Source organism: Diabrotica undecimpunctata, chromosome 7, assembly GCF_040954645.1.
Source record: "Diabrotica undecimpunctata isolate CICGRU chromosome 7, icDiaUnde3, whole genome shotgun sequence".
Taxonomy (NCBI): Eukaryota; Metazoa; Arthropoda; class Insecta; order Coleoptera; family Chrysomelidae; genus Diabrotica; species Diabrotica undecimpunctata.
In genome coordinates, this window is record NC_092809.1 from 141,058,309 (window position 1) to 141,081,045 (window position 22,737).

The 22,737-nt window shown below is 34.6% G+C and overlaps 1 long non-coding RNA gene across 2 annotated transcripts in view; it reads left to right on the forward strand.

Moving 5' to 3' along the window:
- The first annotated feature begins 3,054 nt into the window (after nt 1–3,054).
- The window catches only part of LOC140447001 (uncharacterized), a 76,850-nt gene continuing 57,167 nt past the window's right edge, over nt 3,055–22,737 (forward strand). Inside the window, exons 1-3 of one of the 2 annotated variants that reach the window (XR_011951554.1) lie at nt 3,055–3,317; nt 7,918–8,077; nt 18,222–18,274. This is a non-coding gene — a long non-coding RNA (uncharacterized lncRNA). The remainder of the gene's footprint in view (nt 3,318–7,917; nt 8,078–18,221; nt 18,275–22,737) is intronic. The other variant, XR_011951555.1, reaches the window with a different exon arrangement.

Below are 22,737 nucleotides of genomic sequence, written 5' to 3' on the forward strand. Positions count from 1 at the left end.
CATTTGCATTTTATGATCTAATCCCCAAATCTATCTACAATTTATTGTATCTTAACAGCAGGTAAACGGCTAATAGTTTTGTTCCTAATTTAGGGATTTTCCAAAATCTCCCAGTTTATTGAATTAGGTACCTAAACATTTCTAATTTGATGCTCAGATTTGTAAATTATTTTTGTTTTGATATTCAAAGCGTAAACACTCGTTGTGCGTAACAAAAAGGAAGATTGTGATTTTATAATGCCTAAAACAACCAGTGCTTCAACTTGGATTAAACCTTATAAAGAGCTGTCTATGGATATGGGAAAAATCTACTGTTCAGTCTGTGGCAAAATTGTAAGTATCTAATATTTTCTATTAAATATCTAATATTTCATACATACAGGGTGTTTCCAAATGACACTTACAACGTTTGACTGTAGATACTTCTCGAAAAATTGAACAAAACGATATAGTTAATGAGGGGTCAAACTTATTTACTTTTCGAGATACAGGGTGTTAAAATTAAAAAAAATTAAATTCTTTTAGTTAATAACAACAATAACTTTAACACCAATAAACGTATTTACTTGAAATTTAGTACTCGTAGGTTGTTTTTAAATGAAAAATAGCTTTCTTTAGTGAGAAAAAATTGTCCATGGTACAATACAATGGTGTGTATTTAGAAAAATTTTTCACCTTTACTTTTTTTTATTAAGTCAGCTATTCTAAAACACAATTATTTTTATTGTAATTGAATTAACAAAAAAAAAACTTTTGTTGAATTTTAAAATAAGTTATATGATGTACTAATGGTTAGTAACAAAAACTAATTTGTGGATTAATACTGCATTTAAAACACTTAGCGAGTGTTTTTTTTCCAAACCAGTTATTTGATTAACCAAAAACACCTTGTATATTTTTATATTTTACAGGTTGGGTTAAAATAAAGGTTTTTATTTTTATTTATAGATAGCATGTGAGAAGAAATTTCAGATAGACCAACATGTGAGAACTGCTTCACACATTGCAAAAAAAGGAAAAATAGGAGGAAAACATTAAACTTCAATGGCTAAATGTTTCCAATCTACTTCAAAAAAATTAGATGAGCAAGAAACTTTTAATGAAGACTTGTGTCGCGCATTAGTGTCTGCAAACATACCGCTTTCAAAATTAGCAAATGTAAATTTTAGTTCGTTTCTAAAAAAATATTGCAAACTTAATGTTCCAAGTGATCGGTCTCTAAGAAGAAATAATGTGAACGGGCTATACTCGTCGGTGTTAATTAATATTAAGGAAGAAATTGCAGATAATTATTTTTACATATCTGTAGACGAAACCACTGATTCCTCAGGAAAGTATATTGCTCATTTATTGATTGGTGTTCTTAAAGAAGATACCTTACCAAAATCTCATCTTATTTCATGCCAGAAACTTGAGAAAACAAATGCTTTAACAATTTCGCGTTTTATACAAGAAACATTAGCAACTTTTTTTCTTCCGACAACTATTCCTTCTAATAAATTACTGCTTATTTTATCGGATGCTGCTCCTTATATGGTGAAAGCAGGACAAAATTTAAAAATATTTTTCCCAGATTTAATACATGTTACTTGTGTAGCGCATGGATTAAACAGAGTTGCAGAGGAAATACGAAAAAAGTTTCCTCTTGTAAATACCATGATATCCAGTGTCAAAAAAGTATTTCTTAAATCTCCTATAAGAATTCAACTTTATAAAGAAATGCTACCTAACATTCCTCTTCCACCACAACCTATTTTAACGCGATGGGGAACATGGTTAGAAGCAGCTAATTTTTATGCAGATCATTTTGTTAAAATAAAGAACATAATTGATACGTTAACAGATGAAAGTTCCCAATCTCTTTTGGATTCTAAACAAACTTTTCAGAGTAACTTGCTTTAACAAGAACTTTCATTTATAAAATAAAATGTTAGTTTTGTTCAAAAAACAATTACTCAGTTAGAATCACCAAAACTGTCATTGTTCGAAAGTACAGCATTAATAAAAGAATTTGCGTCATGTTGTCGGAACGTTAGAGGTAATATTGGAAAAGATATTTTAAAAAAATTTGAAGCTACTATGGAAAAAAATAAAGGTTACCATATTCTTTCTGATGTAGTCAGTGTTCTAGCTGGAAATATTTCGGAAACAATTAATTTAGAACCAAATGTTTTGGTTAGTTTGAAAAATGCTCCCGTTACATCAGTTGATGTTGAACGAAGTTTTTCCATATATAAATATATGTACTCAGACAGAAGCCACAAGTTTTTATTAGAAAATTTTGAACACCACTTGGTCATTTATTGTTACCATAATTCTAAATACGTTTATTCATACTTAAAAATGATGTAGTTACTTAAAATAAATGTAAATCTTAATGAATAGTAGGAAATATTTAGTTATGTACACTTTTTTTTTTTTTAATAAATTTGTTACTATTTTACGATTTTTTTATTTATTTGTATGCATATTTTGTAAAATATTTGCATATTTTCGGGTAAACACGTGCATATTTATGCGCATATTTTCTACATTTTTATTTGCATATTTGCCGAAGTCTAAATCAGGCACCAGCATCGCAGTTAACACTCAAGTTTTTTGATTTCAGAAGCTCACCGCATAATTCATGCTTTAAGGAAACAAAAAGGAGTCAAAGTTTGGGAACTTTCAAGCTATATGACAGTGCAATAACTAATTACCAGAAATAAGGTTGAACTATTCCGATAAACATTTCTATAAAGTATTATTAAATGAAAATAAAGTAAACTGGTACCACGATGAATATTATCAATTATAAAGTTGTCGTGCAATTCGGTTTATGATATAAATACATGATTTATTGAACAGTTGTGTGGAAATCCAATAATTTACTGCGCCGTTAACGAGAATTTATTGCTATCGATCATTTCTATAATAGCTACAATACATGTATTTCTTGTCAAACTTTACGAGAAGCAGTTAGATTCTATACATTACGTGAAGGTTATAAATCAACGAAAAAAAGGTAATATAATGTGTTGTGACAGACTAATGTCAAGTTGTCAAGTATAGCTCTTTAAATCATCATTACAGAATTATTTTGAAATGTTTTGACCCCAATGCTACAAAAATTTCAGATGTGGTTATTTATCCCACTTGATTACCATTTAACCTAAGAAGAAATGAGGTAGGGTGACATTATCATTAAAGACATCCGATGTTACTGTAACTATAATAGAGAATACGGTACACAGATACAAGGAGAAATATCCGAAAAGCGCAACGACTCAGGCGAAGATGTCAATAATAGATTTCATAGTCGGATTAATTGGAACAAGGTAGATAATTAGGAAATAAATATATCTTGAACCGTTAGATTAAAGTATTGAAATTGATGTGCATATTCAAGATTAAGTGTTTTCTCTATCTGCTGGTAATATTGTGTGTTGCTACTGCTACAATTTTCTCTACTGTTACTCTTACTTTCTACCGTTGAGTTAGATCTTCAACGACAATTAACTAATATTAAAACACCATATTAGTAAATGATATAAAAATAATCTATGGAGACCTAAACGCAAAGGTCGAAAGAAAACAGCAATTCCAACCCACATTAGGTTAGCACAGTCTCCATGAGCAAATCCAATAACAATGGCAATAGGTTCCTATTGCCATTGTTAAACCTAGTAAGATCAAAAAGTAGAAATCCAAAGATTTCTTGGTTGCCGAAAATTCAGATTCTTCCTTCAATCTGTACACCTTCTACAATTTACAAGGCGAAAAAGACGATGAATGGACCGACAAGGGGGATCTAAATTTGCATTCCACGACATATCGATTCATGTAAGCAAGAACCTTTCGTGAACTGGTTTCTTATACTCATGAAGAGTAAATAAAGATAAAGAAAGACTGTAAGATTTGATTTTAGGTATAGTGCCCCTGCTTATTCGCTTATACGTATTTTGTCCTAGCAAGACTCATCAGAGCAACTCTGCAGAAGCCTTGAACCTGAAAACAAATCTTTTCTAATCATCAAATCTTAACTGTCTTTCTTTATCTCTAGTAAGATCACTTAACATGGTGAGCACATACTTTGCTCGAAAAGATATACACAAATTGTCCTGGAAATAACTTAGAGTAAATATGATAGATCATGTCATTGCAGACTTAAGACACCAATCGAATATAATAAACGTCTGCATCAGGAGAGGAGCAAATGCAAATTCTGATCACTATTTGGTCTAAAGTAGGGTAAGGGCCAGAATTTCAAGTATAAAAAAGCAAAGAGGTTCTAAACATGAACGATACAATGTCGAAGGGCACAAGCATACGAACAAAATTTGAGAATATAAACAAAATATAAACATCGAACTAGAAAACAGACTAAAATATGAAAACACAAATGAGAAGTGGGAAGAGTGCAGAAACATAAAAGAACTGTATTTGAGTCTATAAATGGTCTCAAGAATAAACTGAGTTATGGTCCTGATAATAGTCCTACATATTTCTTAACAAGATGTATCTACAGTTTATCTAAATCTTTACATGCACTATTTAATTTATCTTTAAAACTGCACACCTTCACTAGTAAATGGCATGATAGATATATAATTCCGGTATTTAAAAAGGAGAGAGACAATATAAAAAATTATGGCCTGTTGTTATGTTATCTGCCATCCCTAAACTTTTTAAACTGATTCTAAACTAATATCGCACTTGGCATTGTAAAAATCTCTTGATTAATGCGTTACAAATCTTGTTTTGTATCATGACTATATTGTTAGGGCTTTAGAGGGTGGGTACCAAGTGGACTCAATTTACACTAATTTCTTGAAGTCCTTTGACACAGTAATCTATTCTTTGTTCATCTTTAAATTAAGATGTATTGACTTTCCTTAGTGGTTTCTTTCATTGTTAATTAGTTGATGCAAGTTCAGTTTGTTTTTTATAAAGGGTTCACTTTCGATTCCTATCTTGGTCAGTTCGAGGATCCCACAAGGTTCACACGTGGGTCTTCTTCTCTTTAAATTGTTTATTAATGATATTTCTGAGGTAATAAAGTTTTGTCAATTTTTTCTATTTGCAAATGACCTTAAGCTATACTTCAAAGTTTCCTTTCTGACTCTCTAAGGATCCAAGAACACCTGACTTCCCTATATAATTGGTCTCTGTTCAATGGTTTCCAGTTGAATAAAGATAAGTATTTTGTTATATCCTTTAGCAAATCTAAAAATAATGTTGTGTTTGACTATCACATTAATACAAACCTTCTCTCAAAAGTAACTGAAATATGAGATTTGGGGGTGTTATTTGATAGTTCCTTGTCATTTCCTTACATCGACAATCTGTCAAAGAAACCATACTGCAATTTAGCTTTTATCACAAGAAATTCTCGAGATCTTTCCGTACACACGTATAGAATTTTATATCTTACTTTAGTCCGTAATATCCTGACTTATGCTTCCATATTTTGGTAACCATACTATTTTAACCATATTTACACCCTTAAAAAATATTCAAAATAAGTTTCTCCGGATTTGTGCTTATAGATTATGTCTTTTGTGGAACTAAAGTCAAGGCTAAAATCAGTTCCCTAGAAGTCTACAGAACTAAATGCCATTTAGTTTTTCTCTGTAAACTACTTGACCATACCACTGACTTTTCTGATTTATTAGGTCTGATCAACTTTAAATATAGTATTAGAAATCTTTTGATTTGATCGAGACATGCCTTTGTTTTCTATAAAATACTAGCGCACAAAATATGGCGAATTCTCTCCTATTAAAAGAATTCAGATACTGGGAAATGACTTTAATCAATCTTATGATCTGGTGGAAATAAAATCAGTTAGATTTAAGTACTCTTTGACTGAGTATGTTTGGTAACGAAGATGAGTGACCTTTAACTTCATCATCATCATCTTTGGCTCGACAATCCTCTGTGGATCTTGGCCTGCTCTAAGATTCGTCGCCATTCTGTTCGGTTTCTGGCAACATGTTGCCATCTTCTGATTTTTAATATCCGTAAGTCGGTTTCAACTCCATCTAACCACCTAATTCGCGGTCGGCCTTTGCTTCTTCTTCCTACAGGTGTTCCTGTGGTTAGCTTTTTAGCAATCGTATTTTCTGGCATTCGTATTATGTGTCCAGCCCATCTAAGTCGCTGTGTTTTAATGAACGTTATGACATCTGGCTCATCAAAGAGCTGATACAATTCAAAATTATATCTTCTGCGCCACTGCCCTTGGTCGTTTATAGCTCCAAATATTTTGCGGAGTATTTTACGCTCAAATATTCCCAAAAGTCTTTCATCTTTCTGCGTTAGAGTCCATGTTTCTGCTCCATATGTGAGGACCGGCCTCAGCAATGTTTTGTATATAATAATTTTAGTTCTTCTTTGAATGTTTCTTGAGTGGAAATGCTTTTGGAGTCCATAGTATGCCCTATTTGTAAGATTTATTCGTCTTTTGATTTCTTGGCTTGTTTTATTGGTAGCAGTCAATAGCGACCCAAGGTATGTGAAGTTGTCAACACGTCCAAAGGTATGACTTCCAAAGACTGTTTCTCGTTCCTCATTTGCTATCGAATCCTTTGTAACCAACATGTACTTGGTTTTGTCTTCGTTGATGACTAGACCGACCTGTTTCGCCGCTGCTTCCAATTCTAGGAGATATTGCTCAACATCTCGCTTGCTACGCCCTATTATATCAATGTCATCAGCATATGCTAAGACTTGTATCGATCTATTGTAAATAGTACCGCCATCCCTAATTCGTGTATCTCGGACTGCCTTTTCTAAGGCAATATTAAATAGGAGGCAAGCCAGAGCATCCCCTTGTCTGAGTCCATCCTTTATCTCAAAGGATCTAGAATTCTCTCCCTGTTTCTCTGGTATACCAAACTCATGCATTGATTGGTATAGCACTGTTCTCTTGACACTGTCGTATGCGGCCTTGAAGTCGACGAATAGGTGATGGGTTTCAATATTGAATTCTAATGTTTTCTCGAGAATCTGTCTTATTGATTTAAGTACTCTTTGACTGAGTATGTTTGGTAACGAAGATGAGTGACCTTTAACTTGGAGTATTCATTTCATTTTAATAAGATTTTCAGGAAAATCTGATCCCTCTCGACACCTATTGGTGGAAGAGGAACGATTATGTATGTATGTTCAAGCAAATTTAATTTATTCTAATTTAATCGATTTTAATTTAATCATCCAGGAAAAAAATAAATAAATAGATATTAATCACTCCAACCTTTTATCTTTGTAAATAACGTAGGGCCAAATAAAGTAGTTATCCTTATCTTATTATCTAGAAACTAAATGTTAATATATTTTACAAAAAATTATGTCTTCCCGACTGGACAGTGGCTGGGTGTGTGCCAAATAAAACTAGTTTTTGTGTAGTTTAATCCAAACTTGGCAGCTGCTACTTCGCAAATTCATATCAAACTAATTTTAACAAGACAATTGGCGCCAATTATCATTTATTTTGCGTACGTTTTCACCAACTTGAAACAATAAATAAGATAATAATAGACCTGGTATTATATTACGATTATTATGTAAGTCGTAATCAGAGACTTAACAACTCGTTTAAAACTGTAAGAACTATCCGACGCAAAGATCATATCGTTGTCTTGTCTAAAGGAGAAAAAATTCTTACAATAGTTGAGGAAACATAACGTCATTCAATGATAATATTATTATAACACAGGTGATCCACTATAGCGTATTATTTCTAGGGACGCATGGTGGGAAAGAATCCACGTGTATTACAAAAGATACTTTGACAAAAATACATGTTTTTATTGTAACAAATAATGTCTGGTTACCACGGACGTAGCCAGGTTTTATTGGGGAGGTTCAAGAAAATAAAATAACTAAAAGTGCATAAGCCTTCATATAGTAAATCCTAATTTGAATTTCTTACAGTCATTGCATCTTCGAGATCTTCTCTCCAGGACCGTCTACGTCAGTGGTTCCCAACCTTTTTCCCATGATCGCCCCCTTAGACAGGTTTCACCAGTTATGAATACTACAATCGCCCCCCCCCCTCAATTAAATTGAATCAAATAATGAATCTATACAAAAGGTAAGTATCCATATTTATTTATTTTTACATTTCGTAAAATGATAAATGGTTATATGTGTGTAAAAGAATTGTTAATGGCTTCCTTGGGCCTGGTGTCTCTCACATAATTTCTTTATGTCTGGCTCAATGTTGGTTAATAACAACCTCAAATCCCCTCTTTCTATTATGTCGAGCCTATTTCTTTGTCTGTTGTTCAATATACACACAGAACTAAAACCTTTCTCCAATAGATATGTTGTGGGGAATGCCAATAATAATAATTTTATTGCATTCCACAAGATTGGATACACTTCTTTTATCCGCGGCCAAAATCTTTCGTACCCACACTCTCGAAAAAAACTTTCAATTTCAACATCATGTCTCAAATCAATCAAGTTTTCTTGAAGAGAAGAACATACCGTTGAAACTTCCACGCTGAAAGGATTGATAAACCAAGTTGGCACTTTCAGACTAGTCAAATCTTGGAATCGGGACTGCAGATCTTCTTTCAGTGTTTGAAGGTGGAGGCAGTATGTTTGAAGATCCTCAGAATCACCACAAGAAGATTTCAAGTTGGGGAATTTGGTGCATATTTTCTTCTCTCTCTTCTCTGCATATTTCTTCAAAAATAGATAGTTTGTCAATGAATGCTCCGACTACTCCCTTCGCTTTGGCCATATTTATGTTCTTCCCCTGTAGTTGCAGGTTCATTTCATTTAATTTTTGAAAAATATCTGATAAGTAAGCGATGTCATTTTGCTTCTCTTGTAGTTCTGTACTCAGTGTGGGGTCAGTAGTATTAAGAAATTCAATAACAGTATCCATGAGACTGAAGAACCGCCTTAAGCAATTGCCTTTAGAAAGCCAGCGGACTTCCGTATGTAGTAGCAATGTATTAAATATCTCATCATTTTCTTCAAAAAGTGTACGAAATATTCGATCATTCTTTGGTTTTGCTTTAATTTTATTTACCGCATCTATGACAAGTCGAAGAAAATCGTGCAACCTCCCACTCAAATTCTTGGCAGCCAAATGCTCTCTGTGAATGACGCAGTGAACACACAAAATTCCAGGTACTGCTTGTTTCAGATGTGCAATAAATCCCATATGGCGTCCTGTCATTGCTGCACAGGCGATCATATTTAATAAGGGAATCTCTTTTTCCTCAAAAAATCTCTTAATGACCTCAAATATGGAAGATCCTTTTGTATCAGTAATCAGACTTCTAACAAATAGCATTTCCTCGGCCATTTCTCCATTGTCGTCAATGAATCGGACATATAACAGCAGCAAAGCTGTACTGTCACTCAGGGTACTCTCGTCAAGTTGCACAGTAAATTCTCTGCTTTTCAATTTGTTGCAGAGAACATCTTCGACATTCGCTTCCATTTCATCAATCCTTTTGGAGACAGTATTATTGCTGAGAGGAACTGCATCTGTTACTTGGCTGGCCTGACTGGGTCCCAACATAGTATCAAGTATCTCTTTGACAGCTGGGAGGATGAGTTCTTCTCCAATTGTGTGCGGCTTGCCACTTTTTGCTATTAAGAATGATACCTTGTAGGAAGCAAGTAAACCCTTGTAGTTTTTCTTGGTAGCTTTTGCAATCAATGGCCCAACAGTAACTCGCCTTTCATACTTTGCCTTGAGCTCCTGTAAACGAAAGAAATACACATTCACTTTAATTATTATAAGTAATAGTAATAAAGTTTAAAAAAGGTTTTCTTTCAGTCTGACTTTTGGTAATAGAAAGTAAAAATAATTATAATATGTTGATACCTAGGTACAGTTACGATCACTTAATAGTTTACACTTTAATTTTTACATTGTAATACTTTTGACGTAAAAGGTGCGTTTAAACGGGGTAAAAATTTAAAAAATAGGCTCCTAATAAAAAAATCTCCCTTTTAGATACGTAAGTCTGTAAACTATTCAATGATTGTAACTGTACATGGAAAAATTACATCCTACAAACAAGAGACTTTTACTCACCGCAAAATATTGGACGGGTCTGTCTGACTTCTCTGGATGAATCCTCTTCAAGTGATCCATAAGACGAGGCGGCTTCATGGATTCGTTTGACAAAGATTTTGCACAAATGAGGCACAATGGTAGATTCTTATTTCCTGGCAATTCAATGAATCCATATTTCAAATACTCCGTTGAGTACTGCCGGCACTTTTTTTAGGTGCTGACATTTTGGGAGCAAAACAAAAGAGTAATTAATTACAACTTATTGACAAGGCAAAAAATAAAAAGACTGTCTCACAATTCTCAATAAATAATTATATTGCCACGCGTCGACGTCTCTGTCCGAATTCTAACATTGTGACTAATAATGATTCTAATATTGTGACGCCTCGTGTTCGATAAGATCTGTGACTAGACGAGATGTTTGTGTTATTATTACCTGCATTGGTATACATATATTTACTTTTTATTATCCTACAGATATCTCTATTTCTCGTTTTCCGGATGCTAAACGCCCCCCTTATCGCCCCCTTTTCTCTGTCGCCCCCCATATCGCCCCCTTCGCTCTATCGCCCCCCTGAATATCTCAAATCGCCCCCAGGTTCTGAATCACTGGTCTACGTCTACCACGTTTTCCTTTAGTGGTCGGAGTCCATTTTTAGGCATTATCTGCAGATATCCATAGATATGTCTAGATCAATGTCAATTTCTCTCCGGATCAAGTATAATGAGCCGGCAGCATCGTCTCCAATAGTTCATTTCCATGGCCTTCATTTTTGATTTGATTCTTTTATTTATTTCCTCATCGTCGTACAACGCAATACTTCCTATTATTGTTTTAAAAATTCTTTATTTTCTTATTTTATTATTCCATAATAGTCCAGACTGTTCCCCAATAGGAACGTAGATGCAAGGTAGAGAACATCAAGAACTGGGTAAGAAATAGAAGAGTAGAATGGAACGATCATAAAAGCCGAACAAATAGAGTAGTAAAGACGGCAAGAGACGGTTCCCCAATAGGAAGACGATCAGTAGGAAGACCACGAAAACGATGGAACAACAACTTACTGGAGGCACATTGAAGAAGGGAGGCACATGTCTACATAAAAAGAATCTTTCTTGGCCAATCCTGGAATGTATTCACTTATTCGTTACTCCCTGCTTTTGATGTTATTTGGACTCACAAGTTTCAAGTGGATTTTTGATTTTTTAGTTATCATTGAAATTTGTAGGATTTCTAGTTTTTTAACTACAACTACAACTTAGTACTCGAGTTTTTGTATGTTAATTGTGAGGCCCCACTTGTACTCCTGCTGTAATCCTCTTCCAGTTTTCTAAGCATATAGTCTATATCACTCTCGTTTTCAGCTAGATTGGCTTGGTCGTCAGGGAAATGTATCATGTACAATCTCCCGTCTTCGATTGGGATACCTATACTGCAACATTTTCTTCTCCACACTGAGAGAGCCTCATTCAGATATATTCTGAAGAGTTTTTAAAGCCTTCCTTTAGATCCTTATTAATAGGAATTTCCCTAATTAATTTGTTACCGGTTTTAATGTTAACCATCATATTTTTGTAAAGCTGTAGAACTGTTTTGATATTTTTGGTTGCATTTGGTTTTGTATTGAAAGTGGTACACCACCACGCCTTTGTCAAATCCATAAAGACTATATAGGTTGAAAGGTTGTGGGCTAATCTTGTCTCAATAACCTGCTTTAGAGAAAATATACTGTTTATACAGGATCTGGCTGATGAACCATCTGCCACCAGTGAATCTTCATAGAGATGGAGATACTCTTAGTAAACTTTATGTCTCTAAGGTTGTAAAGCATTAATATCATCATTCACGTGGTTGAATGCTGTTATGAGGTCTGTGTTAATTGCCTGCAGTTGCTTTGATAGCGACAATGCATACCTCATAACTTTATAAAGAATCACTAGGCACATAACAAAATTCGAAGATCGAAGTGTATTAAGCATTTGGACCGCTTGCTTTATTGTATCTGTATTGTGACTAGATTCTTCGACAGCATGTACAATCGTTGAATAAATTTCCTTGAATCTTATAACGGCTCCATGCTTGAACCCACCGTATTTCGTACATCGCAAGTAGGCTTTTTGACAATCAGTCGGTAACAGAGTGTACGATCCCAATGCAGTTTCGCACATCTGCAACAGTAGTCAGCAATAGCAAGGTAAAGATAGTGTGCACTACAATGTACATAAAGAGAAAGAGCACATTTTTGAGGAATATACACTTGGGCACTGTGCAAATAGCGACTCATAGCTACAGCCCCTTCGTCACCTTGGTCAACCACATAAGAAGCACATGTCCTGCAGTCACAATTCAATCCATTCAGTGTATTTGTTTTGGAGGATACGCGGCTGGAGGTTCCACGGGAACGCCACTGAGAAAACCTTTCCTGGATTTCAGTCGCAAGTCTTTGTGTGAGTGCTCTTCCGCACCAAACATTACATGTATGTCGTTAAATGACTGTCTGAAGCTCTCGGTGTACTCCGTGGTTCGTCTTCGCAGGTCCGGTCGGTCGATTCCCGCATACTGATATAATCTTTCTCACCCGTAGAGAAGTTAAGTACATTAGCTGTAGTTATGAGGTCGTTTGGCTGGGCGTCCCATTTAGAATAGCGGAGTTTCCGAAGTAGGCTGTTACGGGATGCTACCTTCAGAGCGATCTTTTCGCAGTGTCCTTTATAAGCGAGTGCCCTGTCCAACTTTACTCCGAAATATATTGTATGCTCCGCTTGTTCTAGTTGGTGTCCGTTCCTTATGATCTTCAGCTTTTTTTGCCTCTCTATATCTTAGGTGGAAAGAGCAGACTTGGGTTTTGGTGAGGTTAGGCTTTAGTGAGTTCCTGTCATAGTAAATTGTATGATCTTGAAGTCTGGTTTCGACTCCTTCAAAGGTTCTGTCCTGTACGGCCAAAGCAAGGTATCAGCTGTCAGCATACAGGAAGTATGCCGTGCATGAAGTATGTTGTTCTTTTATGAACGAGCCTGGTACAATGTTGGCTTAAATATCATAAGAATGACTATAGGTAGCGATTAACTGGCGATGTTAAAACTACATGTACAAAGCGTTTATCTTTATCTTAAATACGTGAATATCGTTGAATACTTCCTTGAGCGAGCATAATCGTAAAAAAATATGACTTTTAATGAGTACAAATATAAACCGCTGACATAACTAACAATATGGAATTTAACAGAGTATAATGCAGGATAAGAAAAAAGTTATAACTTTCCGAAGCCAGAACTGTTGATGTTCTTCTTGTATTATGACATATATTTCTGCAATGTGACAACATGAGTTAATAATCCACTATGGTATTTCCATAGTGGAAATTCGCGTCGTTCAATGTTTTGCTTCATTAGATTAATTCTACCAAGAAAATCTGCAATGACGGACTTGCAATGCTTTTATTTTCTTTCAAGTAGGGATCTGTACTATCCAAAAACTGTAACACCGTTCCAAAATGTTAATAAAATCTTGCCAAACGTAATCTTTTCAAGAGTCAGTGCCTATAAATGTTAAGTAGTAATTTAGTAAATTTTTTGTCATTTTGTTGACACAACTGCATAAATAATCTAGAATTTAATGCGTCGCTATAAATTTTGTTTACTGTTAGTAAGAGTTAAAACTAGATATAAATACTCGAACGAATTTATACCACAAAAGACTTACTGAAAGGATGCTCTACATATCCGACGCTGTTCAAGATATTCCTAGAACAAATATCAAAACCATGGAAAAGGAAATGGGAAGGAATGGGAATATCAATCTCTATCCTATCAACATCTATCTCAGGGCTTTCCAAACTTATTCGTACTGTGGCGCCCTTGGGACTTTGCTATTTTTTTACGACGCCCCCTCAACCCAACCCCAATAATACTTACCAATTTTAGTACTAACCTAGTAACAGGTTATAGTTATAACAAAAACACTATTTGAACATTTATATTTTTTATTATAAATTAAGAACGAAATCAAAATATAGTCACAAAAATGAAAAGGGATATTTATTTATGTAACTGGCTGGCTAATGTGTTGCTTTTTTGAGCACAGCTTATGAAACCGGGGCTCCAGTTTGGAAATTGCCACTCTCATTTATTTTTCTATGTTTGTCACAAACAGTTTGTCCTTGTCGTATTGAAGCTTTAGGATGGAATCACAGGACAATTCTGTCAGTTGTTTTTCTTCCTCTGTTGAAAGTGTCGATGGCGTAGATGACAGGAAAGGGTTTCTGACCCAGTCATATTGCTCCATATCTTCGGGAAAATATTTCTCAAAGTGTTCGCTCAATGATAACATGTGTTGTGTAAACATATTTTTTAAAAAGGGATCAAGGATTTCTATCGATTTTTGTTGCAGAATACCTTGTAAAGCAGGAAACAGTCAGTTTCTTGATCTTCTAATTTTCTCTTCCATAAGAGCAACTTCTTCTGAAACCTAGTAATTTTATTTGACAATTGCAGGATATGAGTATTGTTTCCCTGCAAAGACTTATTAAGATCATTTAATTTGTTAAATATGTCACAGAGGTATGTTACTTTTATTATAAACTCTTAATTAATAAAGTTTTCCGCAGCATCATGTGATTCTGTATGTAGATACGTGTAAAATTCATTTCTTAATTTGTATACACGTGCGAGTACGTTGCCTTTGGACAGCCAAGTTGCAATAATAAATTAAAGAGGTGTGTTCGGCCCCCATTTCTTCACAAAGTTTTAATGTAGTTCACCACTTTAATAATGCTATCCATCACAACACTTAATTCAGATGTAACGTTCTTTGCTGCTAAGGCCTCTCTGTGTATGACACAATGTGTCCATTTTACACTTGGAGCCTTGGTTTTGATGAGAGCTTGTAGTCCTCCATACTGTCCAGACATCGCTCGGGCATCATCAGTACACACGCCTACACAGTTATTCCAGTTAATATTATTTTCAGTCATATATGAGTTTAAAATCTCGAATAAATCAGTAGCTTTACAACTTTCACATATTTTTCTGCAAAATAACAAATCCTCACATATATTTGTTTCTTGTATGTACCGTACATAACATATTAGTTGAGCATTATCACTATTAACAGTCGGCTCGTCCAGTTGAATGGCAAATAAACCTGAAAGTTTCCTCACAATTTACTCATTAATATCTTCTGCCATGTCGTGAATACGACGACTAACCGTATTGTTTGAAAAAGGTACATTTTTTATTTCTTTAGCTGCCGATTCTCCAATCATCACTGTTACCATATCAACCGCTGCAGGTAAGACCAGTTCCACAGCGATCGTATGCGGTTTTTACATTTGGCAACAAGGCAATCTAGCATATAAAAGGCGAGCAATGCTGTGGTAGGAATTAATGCTGTTGAAACCAAAGCCGTGGTCTGATATTTTAGCTCTCGCAATTTTCTTACAAAAAAGTCTCTTGGCTTACCTTGTAAATGACTGTGAGTTGATTCCAAATGCCGTTTTAGCTTATTAGGAAGCATACTTTCAGCCGCCAAAACTTTGTGACAAACAATACACTGTGGAAGTTCCGCATTCCCTTTAGTAACGCAGATAAATCGAAAATCCAAATATTGGTCGTCATATTTCTTCTTTTAACTTAGATTAACATTACTGCTCTCGCCTGATTCTTCATATAAATAAAAATAAAAATAAAAATAAATAAAAACGTTTATTGCCTAATAAAAATTTGACATGTCATTAAGTATCTCATTCATTATTGCCTTCTTTCTTCGGCGTCCCGCTCTTGCACCGCCAGCTTCTTGATTATTTGACCTCTCGGCATCCTGGACTTCTTTGTGTGGATTTATCCTCGTCTTCTTCTGTAGGTACTAATTTAAGGCACCGTACCTACTTCCTTGCTTGGCTGTTTTCCGGCAACTATCCGGCTAGACCCTGATCAGATGGTCGATCAGTCTATGGGTAGATCTATGCATCCTCTGGATCCTGTTATTCTCGAGGATGCCCCTGGTCTTATGGAGTCTTCTTGTGGCCTGGTGGAAGAAATACCTGGTCCTTTTCTCGGCCACCTCCCTCAGTGGTGTATACTGGAGCCTTTCTCTGATGGTTGCATTCGTGATTCTGTTCTCTCATGATGTTCCGTCGATGATCCGGTAGCATGATGTTTCCGTGGCTTCTAATCTTCTCCAGTGTGTCTCTGATATGGAACTCCACACTGGTACAGCATATAGCATCACCGACCTAACATAGGCCTGGTACAACTGAATCTTCTTGGCCTTGGACAGCGGACTGGTCCTAAAAATGAAAGGGAGAATTAGTCTTTTAGCTGCATTAGCTTTTACCTTAGTTTTTTGTGTATGCACTCGGAAGTTGAGTTTTCTGTCGAGGTGGACTCCTAGGTACTTGACTGTATCTTCTTCCTGGATCCTGTTGCCTCCTACTCTGATTTGGTTTCGTGGTGGTCTCGAACTCTGGCTGAAGACTATGAAGACTGCGTCTTTTGGGCGTTGATTTTTATCTTCCATTTTTCGGTGTATCTCGTGATTTTGTCCAAGTGATTTTCCACGTTCCTGATGATTCTTCCTTCGTCTTTTCCGGATGCATACACTGCTGTGTCGTCTGCATAAAGAGCTGATGAAGTTCTTGGATCTGTAGGTAGGTCTGAAACAAAAATGTTATACAAAATTGGAGATAAATGATTCTTCACCTCGTTTTTTATTCTTTTAAATATAAGTATCCATTGTTAATAGCAAAAAACTCCGCGTGCGTAATAAAACAAAACAAATAGACACTATAATACTATATAGACAGATTGCCAGAAATATAAAGAAGATAATATATAATATTTTGGTACGTAGTGTAATGATTTACGGGACAGAGAATTGGGTAATAAGCAAACAAAACAAGTCCGAAATTACAGCTACCGAAATGGAGTTCAGGAGAAGAAGCTGTAGAATAACAAGACTGGATTGTATTAGAAATGAGGAGATAAAAATAAGAATAAGAACAGTAGAACAAGACATCCTAAGCTATATTGAAGAAAAACGTTTAATTTGACAAAGACACGTGAAAAGAGCTGTCAATAAAAACACCACAAAAAGCCATAAAATAAATAAATAGTAAAAACTTTCCTTATAGTAGAAAAAGCTCTTATTTGTTGTAACATGTAATTTTTCATTCATTCGTGACACAAGTTCTGACTACTTGTAATTTTTCCACTGTATAATACAAATATATATTTAAAAAATTAGCACGTGAATATCATCTTCATAAAGTTATTGGTTCGACGACCTCGTTATAAATTTCTTAAATGAATTATAACATTTAGTTCTTGGCATTCCATTCAAGCAACCGATTTATTATGTTTATAAAAACCTACTACACACCTCCACAAATTTTTGTGTAGTTTCTATCAATAACTAAAAAAAAGTAAACACGTGGAAGCTTTGAGAGGATCTACTGATGTTTTTTCAAAATAAATTTCCGATTTGAACCTTCGCAAAATATGTTTTTGAACTCCTCGATCCAACCGTGATTTTCTATTTTATTTATTTATGTAAGCGAATGCAGAGGTAAATAGGGATGAAATATCAATAAGGTTTTTCAGGTACAGAATCTTTTACGAGAGGTATCTGTTTATCTAAAGAAAAACAAATAAAAACAAATGTTTATGATAGCAAATGGATTTCGTGGTTTTCCAAATATTTCCATGTAATTGATAAGAGTTTTTATATGTTTACCATCAATTTTACAAACAAATTTTCCATTCCGAACGGTTAGTTTTTTTTGTAATTTGTTCTGTTTTAAAGGACCATACAGTCAGTTTATTGTGTATTGTAAGGTTTAAATACAATATTCAATACAAACTATCTATTATCTATCACAATGTTATCACCTTCCCATTATATCGTAAAATGGGGTGAACAGGATCACTGGGGTGAATAAGATCAAAAGTAGGGAATTTGTTTGTAAAAATCACAAAACCAGAACATCTGACCAAAAGTGTCATATTTGACGTTGATGGGTTCTGTATAATAGCATAGTCATATACAGGTTAGTAATATTTCGTTACTCATGGTTGGCAGTACCAAAAACCAACACATACCAAGGTAATTAAATGTGTAAAATTAAAATTGTTTTTAATTATTTTTATCCTTTACCCGTCTGTAACATCATTTTAATTCGCTGTATTTTTTTAGGGTTTTGGGGTGAATAGGATCAATAGTTGGGGTGAATAGAGTCAGTAGCTGAGGTAGGTAAGATTAAAATCTACGTAAAAATGCGTGATTAGAAATTATAAACCTAAAGTGGAGGGAAACCATAACCAGAAACAATGCCAAGATATAATAGATAAGGCAAAAAATAACGTTATAAATAATGGTTACAGTATAAGACAAGCCGCTAAAAGGAATAATCTTGCTTACACGGTGCTTCAAAAGCACGTTAAAAATAAAAATACTAAGAAACATGGAGGTCAAACAGTATTGACTGTAGCCGAAGAAAGATATATTGCTGAAAAGTTGCTCAAGTGCAGCGAATAGGGTTACCCTTTTGATATTATTATTATTATCCCAGATTTAGCCATACGGCTCTCACTCCCTCCCTAAGGGGAAAATTCACTCATCCCAGATACCTACGGTATCAAAAGGATTGAGCTCTGGTGGGACTCTTTCCGTGTTATCGAGCCCTAGGTGACTTGGTATGCTGGAGTATCTCCCAAAAATTTTCGTACACATCTGGATGTTGAGAGAAGTACAGCTTTCTGCATGGTCTTGTAGAGATGTTCATTCAGACCTAGCTTTCTTATGTTTTCTAGGAGGTTCTTCGGAATAACTCCAGTAGTAGAGAGAATAATAGGTATTGTCTGGGTACTTTCCATTCTCCACTGTCTTCGTATTTGAATTTCCAGATCCCTGTATTGGCGGTATGGCGATCTTTTCGTTTTGTATATATGAAGATACGAAGATTATTGTTATATAGATACGAGTATTGTGATATAGATACTAAGATTATTGTTGTTGGGTATCGCCACATCAATTAGTGTTGTTTGTCTCTTTAGTTTTTATTATTATTATTATATATTATTATTATTATTATTAAATATTGCTTGTTCAATTGTTCAACAATATTTAAACGGAGCTGGTAGAGTTGTTCTCCGTTTTAAAGACAACCTTCCAGGTTGTCTATATGTAAAGTCCAAGGAATTTACATATAGCCTTCTTAAAACGACATTTTAATATATCTGAAAGAATGTGTCAGAATAGAAAAGGAGCACCTGCAGGTGCTACGACGGTAACCATTGCAGAATATTTTGAACGTGTGTCTTCAGAATTAAAAGGCATTCCCGCTACCAATATCGTAAATTACGACGAAACCAATTAATAAATATAATAAATAAATAATTAAAACCAATGATCCAGGTCAAAAAAAGATAATTGCCAAGAGAGGATGTACATATTAAAAACGTATTATAAATCACAGCAAATCGTCCACATCGATCATGTTTGCTGCTTCTAGTAGTTGAGAACTACTGCCATGTTATGTAGTCTATAAAGCCTTAAACATGTATGATTCTTGGACTACTGGTGGACATGTCATACTAGGTACAATCGTAGCCAATCCGGATGGTTCGATACCTACTGTTTCGAGGATTAGGTAAATTTCACTGCGATACCATACATGAAAAAATTACCTGAAAAAAAGGTATTAATAGGTGACAACTTGTCGTTTCATCTCTCAGTGGAATCGATAAATAAAATGCTCGGAAAACAATATTAATTTTATTTTTTTACCTAGCAACTCCACTCACTTGACATTAGATGTTGCTTTCTTCAAACCATTGAAGGTTGCATGGAGAAAAATCGTTGAAATGTATAAAAAGGGACCAGGAAGGAAGAAATGTAGCAATCCAAAAAATGTCTTTCTCAGCTGACTGAGAAAGCTACTTGAATCTTTGACGCTAACTGTTCTAACAATATAATTGCTCGGTTTGATAAATGCGGCATATTGCTATTGAATATTAATCGTTTATTACTCATGCTACCGGATCAAGATCCAGGAAATACAACTTAAAAAGATAACATAAACAATTAATTTATTCATATTTTAAAGTCTATGTGATACGATGACAATCAGCCCAAACAGCGGAAAAAGGAACGTTTTTGCGGGCAAGAGTATGGCAATTGATGGCATTGAATTTTCTGATGACAATAGACAACAATCTAGCAACCATGAATCAAACTCAGATACAGATCCCATGTCTGAATACGAGGAAGAAAATATAAAGTCCCTATCTGACCCAAAATGAAGAGTTTTCTCGGTCGTCGCCAATTTGGCGTGTCATCTCAAACACATTTTACCAAAAATCAGTTTATAATGGTTTGCATCCTGTAAATAGAGAAGATATCAATATTGATGATTTGTTACTGATCAATTTGCCTTTTTCCACTAATGACAATAAAATAGGCTCATCCAGGTGTTTTAATAGATTTTATATGGCACAATTTGTGAAGATAAATGAAGACCGGTACGAAAACAATTTCTTACGCAATAAATCTACCAGAAATTATTCTGGTTATTTTATACATTTCCGGATGTAAAACATGAGTACGAGTTTTCATTCCAGGAAATTGAAGGAAAGCTAGAATCTCCCGAACGACTTGGAAGGGGACTATTTAGGTTTAAGATTAATTTACATAAACATTATAAACATAACAAATTTACTTAATTGTTAAATATAGACTATTAGCAAGTAGTGTTGATTCTAAATTTTCGAATTTAATCTTATTTTTATATAATATGAAATTAAAACCTATCCAAGTTTTTTAGCATTTTTTAGCCATATTTAACGCAATTTGGTGATTCTATTTACCTCAAGTCAAGGTGAATACGATTAAACATTATAAAAGCTTGTCTGATCCTATTCAGGTCAATGACAGGTGAATAGGATCAAGTGAATAAAAAAAATTACTAGTACGCCACTGGACAGAATATAATATTTTTGCATCAAAAATAAATAGTCCAGATGTTAACTGATGTTTTAATATATATACAAAAAAATTTGCACCTATCATTTAGCAAATTACACAGTTACAAAATTCAAAAGTAATCCTATTGACCCCATTCTATGGTACGTATTATATACACGAGTAAACTAATGTCCACGCATGTCCCTATCTCGCCGAGAGACTGATAAATTTCATCTGAACGTAGATTGAACCAAAGTTCGGTGCTTAGTCCTTATTTAATCTCATTAGTTTTGGATCAGATGGAATAGCGAAACTACAGGGTAACATTCCCTGGTGCTTAATATCTGATAATGATGCAGTGTTAGTAGGAAACCGAAAAAGCGTTTTAGAACAAAAACTGGAACAGTGGAGACATGCTCTTGAGAAAAAATGTTTGAAACTTAGTAGAACAAAAACAGAATATTTGGAATGTTCATGTAAACATGGAATTACTACAAATAGAATAATAACTTTGGATGGCGAAATGATTATGAAAAATAATTGTTTTAAGTACATAGGATCGGTATTACAGAGTAATGGAGAAATAGATGGAAATGGATGCAATAAAATCAGGGTTGGATGGATGAGATGAAAAGAAGCGAGTGGTGTGTTTTTTGACAGAAAAATTTCAATGAAGCTGAAGGAAAAATTCTATACAATTTCCAACAGACTAGCTATGATGTAGGGGAGGGAATGTTGGACAGTTAATGCTTAGATTTAGATGGATGAGTGGAGTGACAAAAGGGGATAAAATTTAGAATGAGTATATTAGGGGAAGTTTGGAGGTGGCACCAATTATTGCCAAAATGAGATAGCGTAGGCTAAGATGCTCTTTTGAGAGCATGTTCAAAGTCTATATAACAAAAATCTATCAAAACTATACGAAAGGAAGTGAAAGTAGCAGTAGCAAATCCCAAAGCAGTTGATGCTAGGGAAGGAGAAACAAAGGTATATAACATAGCCAAACATATAAATAGAGCAAAGAAAGAAAAATATTTTAATCAAATTAGATGTATCCGAGATGTAAATAATAAAATATTAGTTCCCGAAAAAGATGTCAAAAAGGGATGGTAAAGCATTTTGACAGTTTATTAAATGAAGAATTGACAGAAAATCACTTGAGTTAACGGAGACAGTAACAGCAATGGTCACCAAAATGACAAACGGGGAAGTGGAAGAAGCAGTTCAAAAAATAAAGAAAGGTAAAACATTTGGATTACATAATATTGGAAAGGAATATAAGGAAGTGTGGTCAGCATTAGGAAAGACAGGAACTAGTTGGCTAACAGGTTTATTAATTATTATGGTAGTGCGACAAATGCAAACGAATGGAGAAGTAGTATATTAGCACATGTTTACAAAACAATGAAGATATACAACAATTTACAAACTACAGGGCCATAAAACTACTTAGTCAAAACATAAAAATATGAGAGAGAGAAAAAGAGGGGGGAGAGAGAAAGAGAGAGAGAGAGGAGAGAGAGAGAGAGAGAGAGAGAGAGAGAGAGAGAGAGAGAGTGAGAGAAACAAATCAACAACAGACGCAGTTTTCATTATAGAAGTTGATGGAAAAACACAGGAATGGTGAAATAGATTTGAAACAAAAACTGCAACAGTGGAGACGATCTCTTAAGGAAAAAAATTTAAAACTTAGTAGGACAAAAACAGAGTCTTTGAAATGTTTATTTAAAGATGGAGTTACTAAAAA